The 12,319-nt window shown below is 33.8% G+C and overlaps 1 long non-coding RNA gene across 8 annotated transcripts in view; it reads right to left on the bottom strand.

The window, feature by feature from the left end:
* LOC147845638 (uncharacterized) overlaps positions 1-12,319 on the bottom strand; it is a 51,819-nt gene that overhangs the window by 6,214 nt on the left and 33,286 nt on the right. Inside the window, exon 1 of one of the 8 annotated variants that reach the window (XR_015480859.1) lies at positions 2,139-2,304. The exons of 6 other annotated variants lie outside the window; for them this stretch is intronic. This is a non-coding gene — a long non-coding RNA (uncharacterized LOC147845638). Of the gene's footprint in view, positions 1-2,138; positions 2,305-12,319 lie in introns of those variants that run through there. One more of the 8 variants, XR_015480857.1, reaches the window with a different exon arrangement.

Below are 12,319 nucleotides of genomic sequence, written 5' to 3'. Positions count from 1 at the left end.
TACCATCTCAATTTCCCCTCCTTTTTCATAGTGATTGATTTTCCCTTAGAGGAATGGTGACAGGTAGATGAAGTTATATCCCTTTCTCCTCGTCCCATTCGTTGCCCTCCAGAGATTCAATCAAATTTTTAAGCTCCAGTATTTATGCTTCTCCTCTCTCTTTTGAATTCGCATAAGTGGAGGCCATGAGGGTCAAAGTGAACAGATAACAGACACCAATTCTGATGCCACCAACATTACTGGAGTCAAACGGTTGTCACAATTACCATAACATGCCTGCTCTATCAAATGCTAATATTTTGTTCAATTTCGTCTCACGTTTTATAATTCCACTGGGGCTTTTTGCAATTTTCAATGCTTTTATGTTTCAGGGATTGTTTTTTTATCATACACATTCTATATATTTTACCAGTAGTGAAATTTTTAATATTTGTGAGATTAAAAAGCTATGACTCTTTTCTACAGTGTTTCCATTTAGATTTTTTTTTCTTTTGGAGTAAGTCTTATTTCTTTTAGCCTAGATGAAAGGAAAGCATTTGCTAATGTTTTTAAGTTGTTACAATCTCTGCCAAAAAGTATGGAATTGCCACTGTTGGAAGATGTTCATTCAAATGTTTAATTGTGTAGAAAAAAACAAAACACATACATGCCACAAAACTTTTCCATTCAATTTGAATGAAGATGGAGGTGTGGCTGCAGACATTCGCCTTTCTGATTGGGGCCTTTTCTCAATATCAAGTACAGAAAGTTGAGTCCTGCATCCTTTAGTTGTAAGTTCAGACTTTGCAAGTTTGGTATGGAAAGCAAACTCCCAAGGACTCCCAATGGTGTACTTTATATTATCATTCATATCCCCCTTGCTACATTGTTTCACTATCTTTAGAATAAAATGATAACTTGATATAAAGAACTGCCTATTTTCATTTTGATATTAACTTAACAGACAGCAAAGATGTTAAGGCATTGTGTAGCTACATATATGACCGTCATCTTCACTGTATGCATATTTATAACAGAACAGAGCCCATAACATCACTGCCTCCTTTCAACAAGTTTATACAATATAGGAAATAAACGCAAACAATAAGTCAAGTTTTCAGAATCAGTGTATGTGGTTACTTGAATTATTATATGAACTTATCTTTGCGCTCAGCCAAAACACGTTACCTTAAACAAGTAATAGATTCAAAAGACCAAAGAGTCGTTAGATAGAGTCAAGATGAATTAAATATCGTGTTTAACAACTGTAGTGAGACGAGATCTAGAGGTATATCATTGATGACCTGTCTGATCTGCACTGCTCCCACCTGGTGAGGTGTGTTCAAAACACTTACTGACTGCCAGGAGTCAGCAGACCTCAATATATGCTGCAGCCATGACAGTGTGTGTGTGTGTGTGTGTGTGTGTGTGTGTGTGTGTGTGTGTGTGTGTGTGTGTGCGTGCGTGCGTGTGTGTGTGTGTGTGTGTGTGTGTGTGTGTGTGTGTGTGACCACGTGAAAAGTGTTTTTCAAAAAGCTGAGTGTAACACCAGTGTGGACGTGGATAGTTTTTGTTCTAAAATGTTGTTTTAGAATTAAAATGTATTAGTGTACTCAATTCAATTCATGTTTATTTCTACAGCACTTTTACAATGTAGATTGTGTCAAAGCAGCTCAACATAGAATATTATAATTAATTGAAACTGCATTAGTCCAGTTTTCAGAGTTGAAGTTCAGTTTAGTTCAGTCCGGGTTATTTTTTGTTTTTACTGCTCAGAGTCCAAAGACTAAAGAGCAAATCCATTGATTCGCAGCTCCACAAGTCCCGAACCATGCCAGCCAGTGGCAGCAGGAGCAAGGAACAAACTTCACTAATTTGCAAACAGGGCCTAACATGACTTGGCTTGGCTGACTCAATAACAACGATGATGGTTCAGCACAGGACAGAGCACATAGAGAGAATAAATAGGGAGGAGACAGGGGACCACATGGTACAAAACCACAACACAAGTGTCTTTTTGCTCACGCAAAACAGGACTAGAACACACAGCCAATGAAAGCAACAACAACACTTGCCAGATGTAAACAATGGCCGCATCAAAACAATAGCTACACAGACAGAACACAAGACATGAGTACACGATAACTAAAAACACTTACTGTGAACTCAAATGTTCCAATCCCAGCGCCAACTGAAACCAACTGAGGTACTGAGAGCCGCAGACAAAACAACACACCAGGATAAGAGCGCACATTGAGAGCACGGCCGGACCTCCCACGACTCGAGAGAGGTCAAGACGACGCTCATACAAAGACGAAAAGAGAGAGAGAGGAAATATAACATAACAGATGAGACAGGAGTAGTGTCTGCCATCTGCCACCGAAACAAGAATTAACAAGACAGAAGTGTCAGAATCCTGACACTTAGCAAATACAAAAGAAATTAGTTGGTAAATTTCACAGCAGGGCTACTGATTTTGCCTTCAACTGTAAGTATTTTTTAAATAAAAGTCACGTTTCAATAATGCTGGTTTTCTCTACTTTTCAAACGTAATAATGAATGCATTCTCTGATTTTAGCAGACCAAGACCTTATAGCTTAAAATATGAAAATCCACCACATAAGGTGAACTGAAATAGGCAAATGCTGTAATGCATTTTACAGTAACAGCAGACTGCAGCTGTCTTAGTATTGCACATCAGAGCAGTCAAGCGAAACAGTGCTCCCATGCTTTCATTGCAGTGTGTCCACCTATTTAACTGTCCTATCAAGCCTGGTGCCACACAAAACCTACTGTCAGGCACTTTTTTTTGGTTTAAATGGAAGGCTCTGACATATTTTGCTCATTTTAAATTAATTTAAAACATGGCTTTTTATCTGGAATTTAAAAGGAAGTATTAGAATAATTTTCAAACAGTGATATCCATGTAATGACTTTTCATGCAGTCACAAATGCTGTTAAGCTTCCCAAAATGACTCACAATTCTCCGTAAAAAAATAATCTATATCGTTTTTGCCATGTAATCTGGTCTTATCCTGATATGTAACATGACATACATATTTATAATATGATATGAGCAGAAATTTCAGTCCCTTTTCATCAATAAACTTTCCTCATAAGCTGTTCATTCAGAAACCGCTGTATTCAGATAAGTGTCCCATAGCATACAAATGTGGGCCACTTTAGGCAGTTATGCGGCACTGGTGGTATTCCTTCGGCCCAGACAAAACAAATGTGAGCCTGAAGTGGCCTACCTGTACGATGCAAAGGGGTGCCAAAGATTCAAATTTATATTTGGGCCATTAAGGCAAAGATTTGGCACTTATGGCAAAATGCAATCTGAATGTTTGCCTAATGTGGCCCATGTGGAAAATGGTAAATTTGGCCCAAATTATGAAGCCACAGTTGGTAAATATGTGGCATAGTCATTTAAGGGTAATCTGGGTTTAAACCCAAAGTGGCTCATGTGTGTAGGTGCAAATGTGGCCCAGTTATTTTTAAACATGTGTGTGCCACTTTTGGCAAATATTTGGCACAGTAAGCTCTGGCTATAGTGGCTGTAAGCCTAATGTGTGGCCCAGAGAAAATATGGCAAATGTGGCCCAGTTATTTTAAAACATATGTTGCCCACTTTTGGCAAATATTCTGTATTTTTTTTATTTGGGATGACAATATTATGTATATTATTATTATTATAAGAAACAATGATAGCAAAAGAACATCAGTAAAAAAAATGTGGATAATTGTTGTGTTAGTCGCTTTTAATTTAAGCAACTGATTCGTTTGCAGGCTCCAGGGACTACTGTATGTGCATAACTTTAATCCTTCTGTCTGCCATGTCATACTAATGTGCTAACAGAGCAGAACGCAGCTCTACATCTCTGCTCTCAGTGTTTGCCTATGGCCACAGTATCTCCCCTACCAATGCAGTCCATGAAATCTAATGAAAAAGATAAGGCAAGAAAAACTGTGAAGAAAAATACTGCAGCATTTACTAAAAAAAAAACAAAAAAAAAAAAAAACAGAGAAAGAAAGAAAGATAATAGCAGTGCCACCTTGTTTAATGAGATCCACAATGCCACAGCTTCTGAAAGTGTAGAAGTGCAAAGTAGATCATTTAGATACAATTTAGAGATTCTGAGCAAAAAGTCCTACTTTAGTGAGGGTAAAAGGGGTCCATACTGTATTCATAACCGAGTTAATGTGTTTGCGATTACATTATCTTCAGATCTTCAGGGTTTATTATATTACTTTTACTCTATGATTTATTCCACGTCATTTAATATTGAACTTTTTTGTTAGTGCCAGTTAATACTATAACACAGCGATGCATTATGGTGTTTGTTGTACTGCGGTATAATTTGCCTTACACTCTGTCCTGACTACATGCAACGTGGCACATGTTAAAAAGTATCTTTTCTATGTTAAAAGAAGTTTTGGTCCTAACCGTTATTTCCACAATGTAACCATTAATTCCAAAATGCAGAAAAACACCATAAACTACTATGATCACCTTAGGTACAGAGTATGTGCTGTATTCAGTGTTCAATGCTACTAATGTGAATTTAAAAATACCATTTTATGTGACATTTATTGTCATACGTTTAAAAGCTGCAGTAAAAAAAACAACTCGCACACGGTTTGAAAATGAAAGTCATGCAGAACTGTGACACAGCAAGCAAACAACTTCAGTAGCCTATTAGTAATGTTAAAGAGGCCTAAAGTGTATTAATTAGATTAAAAGCCTTTACCATTTAGTTGGGAATGCAATGCTTGGTATTTAAATGTTTTGCAATGTCGCGTCATGTATGATGCAGACAGACAAAATTACTTGTCGCTGGAATCTTGTCACGTCAGGTGTTATAAGGTGGATGTGATATATTTCTTGATATCAGACATCCCACAAAGGGATTTTTTGGTTTCTTTCTTCAGTTAGAAAAATGATGTAGGGATATAAGGAAACCAAACAGAAAGGCTACAGTAGGTTGTACAGGTGTTTCATTGTCAGCACAGAAGTCTCTTGGCAGCTAAATTGTAGTGGATAAATGATGCTGTTCCATGCTAGCATGTGTTCTGCAGATGGACGGTTATCAAAAGAGATCATTTACCATTTTGCACACCTGGTTCAGCAATTGTGTTTATGAAACAAGTTTTCACTTACAATAATGTGTTTTCTGCATACCATGGTATTCCTGGCATTTAAACAAGTCAACTTCTTTTACACTTTGACCTCGATACTTGACATTTTTAACATGGAACATGAGAAAGCAATATGTCACCAAACACACTGTATTAGTTAGCTTTAAAAGAATTGTTGCCATACATTTAACAAGCCAGAAACAATAATCCAGGGGTGTACAAACTCCGTCCTGGAGGGCCGGTGTCCAGCATATTTTAGCTCCAACCCCAATCAAAAGCACCTGAACCAACTAATCAAGTTCTTTCCAGGTATACTAAAAACTTCAAGGCAGGTGTGTTGAAGGAAGTTGGAGCTAAACTGTGCAGGACACCGGCATTCGTTGTGTAAAGCCGAATGAATGAAAAGCTGAAGATCATTTTAATAAAATTAGAGATGTTTAGACTGTTATTTATTTCAAATAACATGACTATTTTACTTAATTACTTACAACATTTTCCGCCAAAAAATCCAAAACGGAATATTTCATGGGATTAGCTCAAAAATTTATCACCAACATATACAGTAACCTTATGTTCAGTGATGTCAATCCATCCTGCTCTTTAAGATCTCAAAACTCAGGGCTTCTGGTACTACCCAGAATAGCAAAGTCTACTAAAGGAGGTCAAGCCTTTTCATTTCTCCTAAGCTCTGGAATAGCCTTCCTGATAATGCCCGCGGCTCAGACACAATATCTCATTTCAAAACCAAATTAAAGACCTATCTTTTTAGTAAAGCGAACACACAATGCATCACATAACACCAAATATATATATATATATATATATATATATATATATATATATATATATATATATATATATATATATATATATATTTGGTGTTATGTGATGCATTGTGTGCATATATAAATATATATATAAATATATATAAATATATATATATATATATATATATATATATATATATATATAAATATATATATATATATAAATATATATATATATATATATATATAAATATATATATATATATATATATATATATATATATATATATATATATATATATATATATATATATAAATATATATAAATATAAATATATATATATATATATATATATATATATATAAATATAAATATATATATATATATATATATATATATATATATATATATATATTTATAAATATAAATATATAAATATATATATATATATATATATATATATATATATATATATATATATATATATATATATATATAAATATATAAATATATATATATAAATATATATATATATATATATATATATATATATATATATATATATATATATATATATAAATATATAAATATATATATATATATATATATATATATATATATATATATAAATATATATATATATAAATATATATAAATAAATATATATATATAAATATATATATATATATATATATATATATATATATATATATATATATATAAATATATATATATATATATATATATATATATATATATAAATATAAATATAAATATATATATATATATATATATATATATATATATATATATATATATATATATATATACTGTGCATGTATAAAAAAACGTAAAAATGCTTATTCCACTTCATGCACTGCATTAAAATAGTTTTCAATTAAAAACCCACAAAATAATCCAACATACATTTCTCTGCAAATTTTTAGTCAAATGAATGCATGTGAACCCCAAACTCTTCGATATGAAGTCAAGATGTGAGATGTGTTACTAAATAGTTGTCAATGACTGCTGTGAAGCCTTTGTACTTGTTTAGCACCCATACAGAGCAAATGATCTGTCCATCTGCAACAGAGCTGGCACAACATTTACTGAAAAACCGGCCGGCCACTATCTCAAATAAGAAAACAGCCCTACTGAAAGAGCCCCATCTTTCAGTGGATCATTTACAACCTCCGCAAACTCTGTCAAGACGTGGGAGCTGGGAAGAGGGAGCGGACGAGCGTTTCAAAATTGAGGTGACGTCAGGGTTATCATATTCTTTTCAACTGCCCACCAAGTGCAGATTACTCGTCGGGGAGCGATTTAGTCGGCGTCATCCCTTGTCTTCCCAAGCAAATAGCAATAGCTGTGACTACGATTTATCAGTGTCCAGCAGGAACTGAGCCTGTGGGCAAAAGAGCATCTGTCTGTTAAGGATAAGCACGAGCGATGTTGAATAGTTAACTTCAGCTCTTAGGGATGGCTGTCAGTGCGATCGCTGTCTGTAATTCTTGGTGATAAGATTATTTTAGGGGTTCAGCAATAGTGTTGGATGTGTAAGGAAGCAGTCTGAGAAAAAAAATCAGCGTTAACATGGTGTGAACTTTCTGAAGTGTTGCTTAAAAACACAAAAGTAATTGGAAAGTTAATTGTTATAATCATGCAGTGAACAAGCTAATGCAGAGAGTGGGCCATTCACAGAAATAAGTCATTCAGTAAATTATTTAATGGGGCAAATTTTGAAGTAATTTAAGATGGAGGGAAATCTCTTCCAGACGAAATGACAGAGTTATGATTAATTCAAGTTAAAATGGATAGTTCACCCCAAATTTTCACATTTTACTCACTAAAGTGGTTTCAAACCAAGTTCCTTTCTTCTGTTGAACACAAACTTTACAAAAGCTGTAAAGTTGTATCCATTGACATTCAATAAATAATAAAAATCAAACAATTTTGAAACAAGTTGACGATGAGCAAATGATGACAGAATTTTCATTTTTGGGTCAACTACCCCTTTAAGTAAGCAATGGTTCCCATTCACTGGATGCAGGCATCTTGGGTATAGATCAGTGCACATTGCTTTCATGAATTCGCACCCTATACTAATGGTTAGGTGAAGAAACTGTTGAATTAATGAATTATTTTTCTTTTGTTTTTTTTACCTCACACAAAAGTACTGTTGTAGCTTGATAATATTCCAATTGAACCACTTAAGACACATGGGCTGTCTTGAGGATATTTTGTAGTACCTTTCTGAAACTTGAGTTGAAAACATTGCTGGGAGCTCTCAGATTTCAAATATCCTAATTTGTGGCCCGAAAATTAATGAAGATCTCAGGGGTTTAAAGGACATGAAGGTGAGTAATTATATGGAAGAAATGTAATTTTCTGGGTCAACTAACCTTTTAAAATTAGATGAGGCCACTGGGTGTCGAGTGAAAGATGATGTAGTAATGTTCCAGATAATAAAGAATTGTCTTTTTTTTTAATTTAGTGTATATATTCATCAACAATATATATTATTTATTAATTTGACAAATTCTGGACCAACCGTTGAATTATCTTGTTTGTAAAGTTTGGTCAGAGATAAAGAAACTAAGCAGACCCGGAAGCGACGTAATGGTGGGGGGAAAAAATGGGTGAAAGAAAAAAAAAAGGTGGGAGAAAAAAAAAGTGATAGGAAAATAGATATTTTTAAGTTTTTGCTTTCCCTCACAAAGATATTTTGAGTTCCCTCGCAAAACCATTGTTTGACAAACACTTCCTGTTCACTTCATACATGTCAATCCTCCTGTTTTTGCTGGGATTCTCCCATATTTTACTATTATAAATTATAGGGTTGACATGTATGAAGCGAACAGAAAGTGTTTGTGGAACAACAGTTTTTAGAGGGAACTCAAAACATCTTTGCGAGGGAATGCGGAAACTTAAAATATATTTTCCTATTACCTATAATTTTTTTTCCACCACCCAGTTTTTTTTTCCAAACATTTTTTTCTCCACCACCATGTTGATTTATTAAACAATACAAAAAGCCAATACCCAAAATTCATTTTGCGTTGAATAGACATTTAAGGCCCGTTTACACTGTGGTCTTGATGCTCAATTCTAATTTGTTACCTATCTGAGTTTTTTGCTGGTCTGTTTACACGTTCTTTTAATTGTGACCCATATCCGATTAAAGTGTTTACACTTGCCATACAATTTACAAAGTTGCGCATGCATCAAGGCGGGTCCTTGCATCTGCACCACACTAGCCACAATAAAAGAATTTGTCTTGCTTTTAGCTCTGTGAAATATGCGATAATAATATTCCTTTGTTGTTGTTGTACATGTATAAATACTGTACATCTAATTTGCATTTTATTTCACCAAACAAGCATTTATACAAATGGGTAGTTTCTATTTATATTCTATACTTATATTCTTTATTTTATATGTTTGGATGTCTAATAAATGCCATTTAAATACAAAAATGCTTGATGGGTAACATTACTACCACTGTAAAGGTTAAAGTTCAAGCTAGAAAAGGAATGCGCAGATAATATCTAACAGAATATATTGATGTGAATTCATGAACAATTTAACTGCAGTGGGCGTTTCTACACTATTTGAAGGTCAGACAGCCTTTGTTTTGCTGCAAGCTTTAGTCATGCAGTACAGTTTTAATCTAATGTTCCTCAAACACATCTTAGTGGGGACTGTTGTGTGCTGACCTGCAGTAAAGCGGGTTTCGGGAGGCAGAGTTCCTACAGCCATAATCCCAGGAAACTCTCTTCAAAGAGCCGCGTTCTTGTCAGAAGTGATTTCTTCATGGAACCAGTTGGCAGCACAAAGTTTCTCCAAACCCCTTCTGTAATCTCTCCAGCCTTTATCACAGATCGGAGAGGCAACACGCACCTTTTGAAATGCTAATGAGAGAACGGCTCCAAAAGCTCATTTGTCAGATCAGATGTAAACCATTACTTGTGTTAAAAGAGAGAGACAGCTGAGGAGGAAGATTCGGAAAAGGTGACCCTCCGAGTTATTCACCGGAACAACCGCTATTTGACTGCAATATGATAATGCTTCTTGTGAATATTAATGATGTTTATGAATGAGTAATGAAAGATCCTGGCAAAATTTGGACTTTAAAAAAACAATATCAGCCGGAATGAATTATGAGGGCATAAATATTTATTGTAAAGTTTGATATGCAAATTAGATTGCAATCTAAATCACCTACACCAGCCGTGCTGTTTCCTTTTACCTGCAGTCAGACTGGCCATCACTTTCTTCACGTCTGAGCAAACATCTGTTAGCATCCATTTCACACAAGTTGTTAAACAAGTATGTGTGACTGTGTTGACTTCTGTAATACAGTAAAGAGAGCTAGAAGCTCATAGAAGCAAAATACCATAAATAGCCGTGAATCATTGAAACAGGGAAAGCTTGCCAGGAAAAAAAAAAAAAAAAGTGTATAAAATTTAGAAAAAAATATATAACAAAGGAAATATATAGACATATATATTTAATTTGTATTTTTATAAATAATAAATTATTTTAAAAAAATGTCATAGACAAGAAGGGTTTGGACAAGGTTTTACAATACATGTATAAATACTGTACATCTAATTTGCATTTTATTTCACCAAACAAGCATTTATACAAATGGGTAGTTTCTATTTATATTCTATACTTATATTCTTTATTTTATACATTATCTATATGTTGGAAAAATGATTACCCAAACCAGGAGACTCAAGCAGAATTCTATAAGCTCCTAGGGCTTTAGTGGCCACATCCATGGACAGCACAATTTAGCTCTTAAGTGACTATTTAAAATACTTTGAATGTTTTATATTTTGTTACAGGCAAACAGCGTAATCCTGCAACTGTTTTGCAGCATTTTAAATGTCTCAAACACAATTTTTAACTGTACAAAATGGGCAAAAAGAATTGTTTTTACTCTCTGATAGTCAAAACATGTTAAAAAAAATTGTTATGTATGCATTAAAAAACAATCAGGATAAAATATTTAATGTAAATTCGAACTATAATTCCACATCTCAAAAAATGATACTTTTTTACTCTAATTAGGTTCCAATAAGCCCAAATAGCAAAGAGAAATGAAAAAAAAAGCATGTAAAAAACACCTTGGGCCTTAAGAGGTTAAGGAGACATCTTCATTGTTTTGCAGTCAAACAGTATCTTCAAGAAGTCAGTCACACTTTACAATAAGGTTTATTAGTTAATGTTAATTAATGCATTTACTAACATGAACAAACAATGAACAATATATTTACTACAGTATTTATTCATGTTAGTTAACGTTAGTTAATGAAAATTAAGTTGTTCATTGTTAACTCATGGTGCATTTACTAATGTTATCAAGCACAGACTTGGATGTTAATAATGCATAAGTAAATGTTTAATTATGATTAATAAATGCTGTACAAGTATTGTTCATGATTAGTTCATGTTTGTAAATGCATAAACTAATGAACCTTATTGTAAAGTGTTACCAAGAAGTCCACAAATCTGCAAAAGTCTACAGAAGTCTAATATAGTGATATAGTGATAGGAAAGTCTAAAATGAATCTGATTTGAGACAGAGCTGCCCTGTCTATATTATGTTTGTTTATATATATATATATATATATATATATATATATATATATATATATATATATATATATATATACATACATACATACATACTAGATCAGTGTTTCTCAACCATGTTCCTGGAGGACCACCAACACTGCATGTTTTGGATGTCTCCTTTGTCACACCCATTACAGGTCTTTCAGTCACTGCTAATGATCTGATTATCTAAATCAGGTGTGTTTGATTAAGGAGACATGGAAAATGTGCAGAGCTGGTGGTCCTCCAGGAGTATGATTGAGAAATACTGCAATAAATATTGCATACAGACCCCGAGCATGGGTCAATACCACCGGCATATTTGTACAGTGCTCCCAGGACATTCAGCTACACTAGTCAAGACTAAAGCCAATCTGGAGATGCAGGACTTTAGCACTGTGTATGGGTGTAGTACCGAGCAAACAAAGCATAAAGGCATAACATTTAATAGGTAAGATTTTGTTTATGTTTTTATACGTTACAAATTTTTGTACTCAACAAGTAACGTTATTGATGATAATACAATCACTTGCACTAAATATAGGCTTATGCTAGTTTTGCTGAATAAAATAAGCAAACAATGTAAATGTAATATGACAACAAGATGCTGATGCCAGAAATGTGTATATGTATATACTTGTATTATAACTTATTAGGATGCCTAATAATAACAGTGCCAGCACCTTAATGTGCATACCAGCCACCCTAAATGACTAAATATTACAAATGTTCTATACCAGTGGTTCCCAACCTGGGGTCCGCGCCCCCCTAAGGGGGGCGCCAGAGTTCACAGGGGGGGCGCGGGAGA

This window comes from Danio rerio, chromosome 3 (assembly GCF_052040795.2).
Source record: "Danio rerio strain M-AB ecotype USA chromosome 3, GRCz13ab, whole genome shotgun sequence".
Lineage (NCBI taxonomy): Eukaryota > Metazoa > Chordata > Actinopteri > Cypriniformes > Danionidae > Danio > Danio rerio.
Note: the sequence above shows the minus strand (reverse complement) of the source record. Positions and strands in the feature narration are given on the sequence as shown.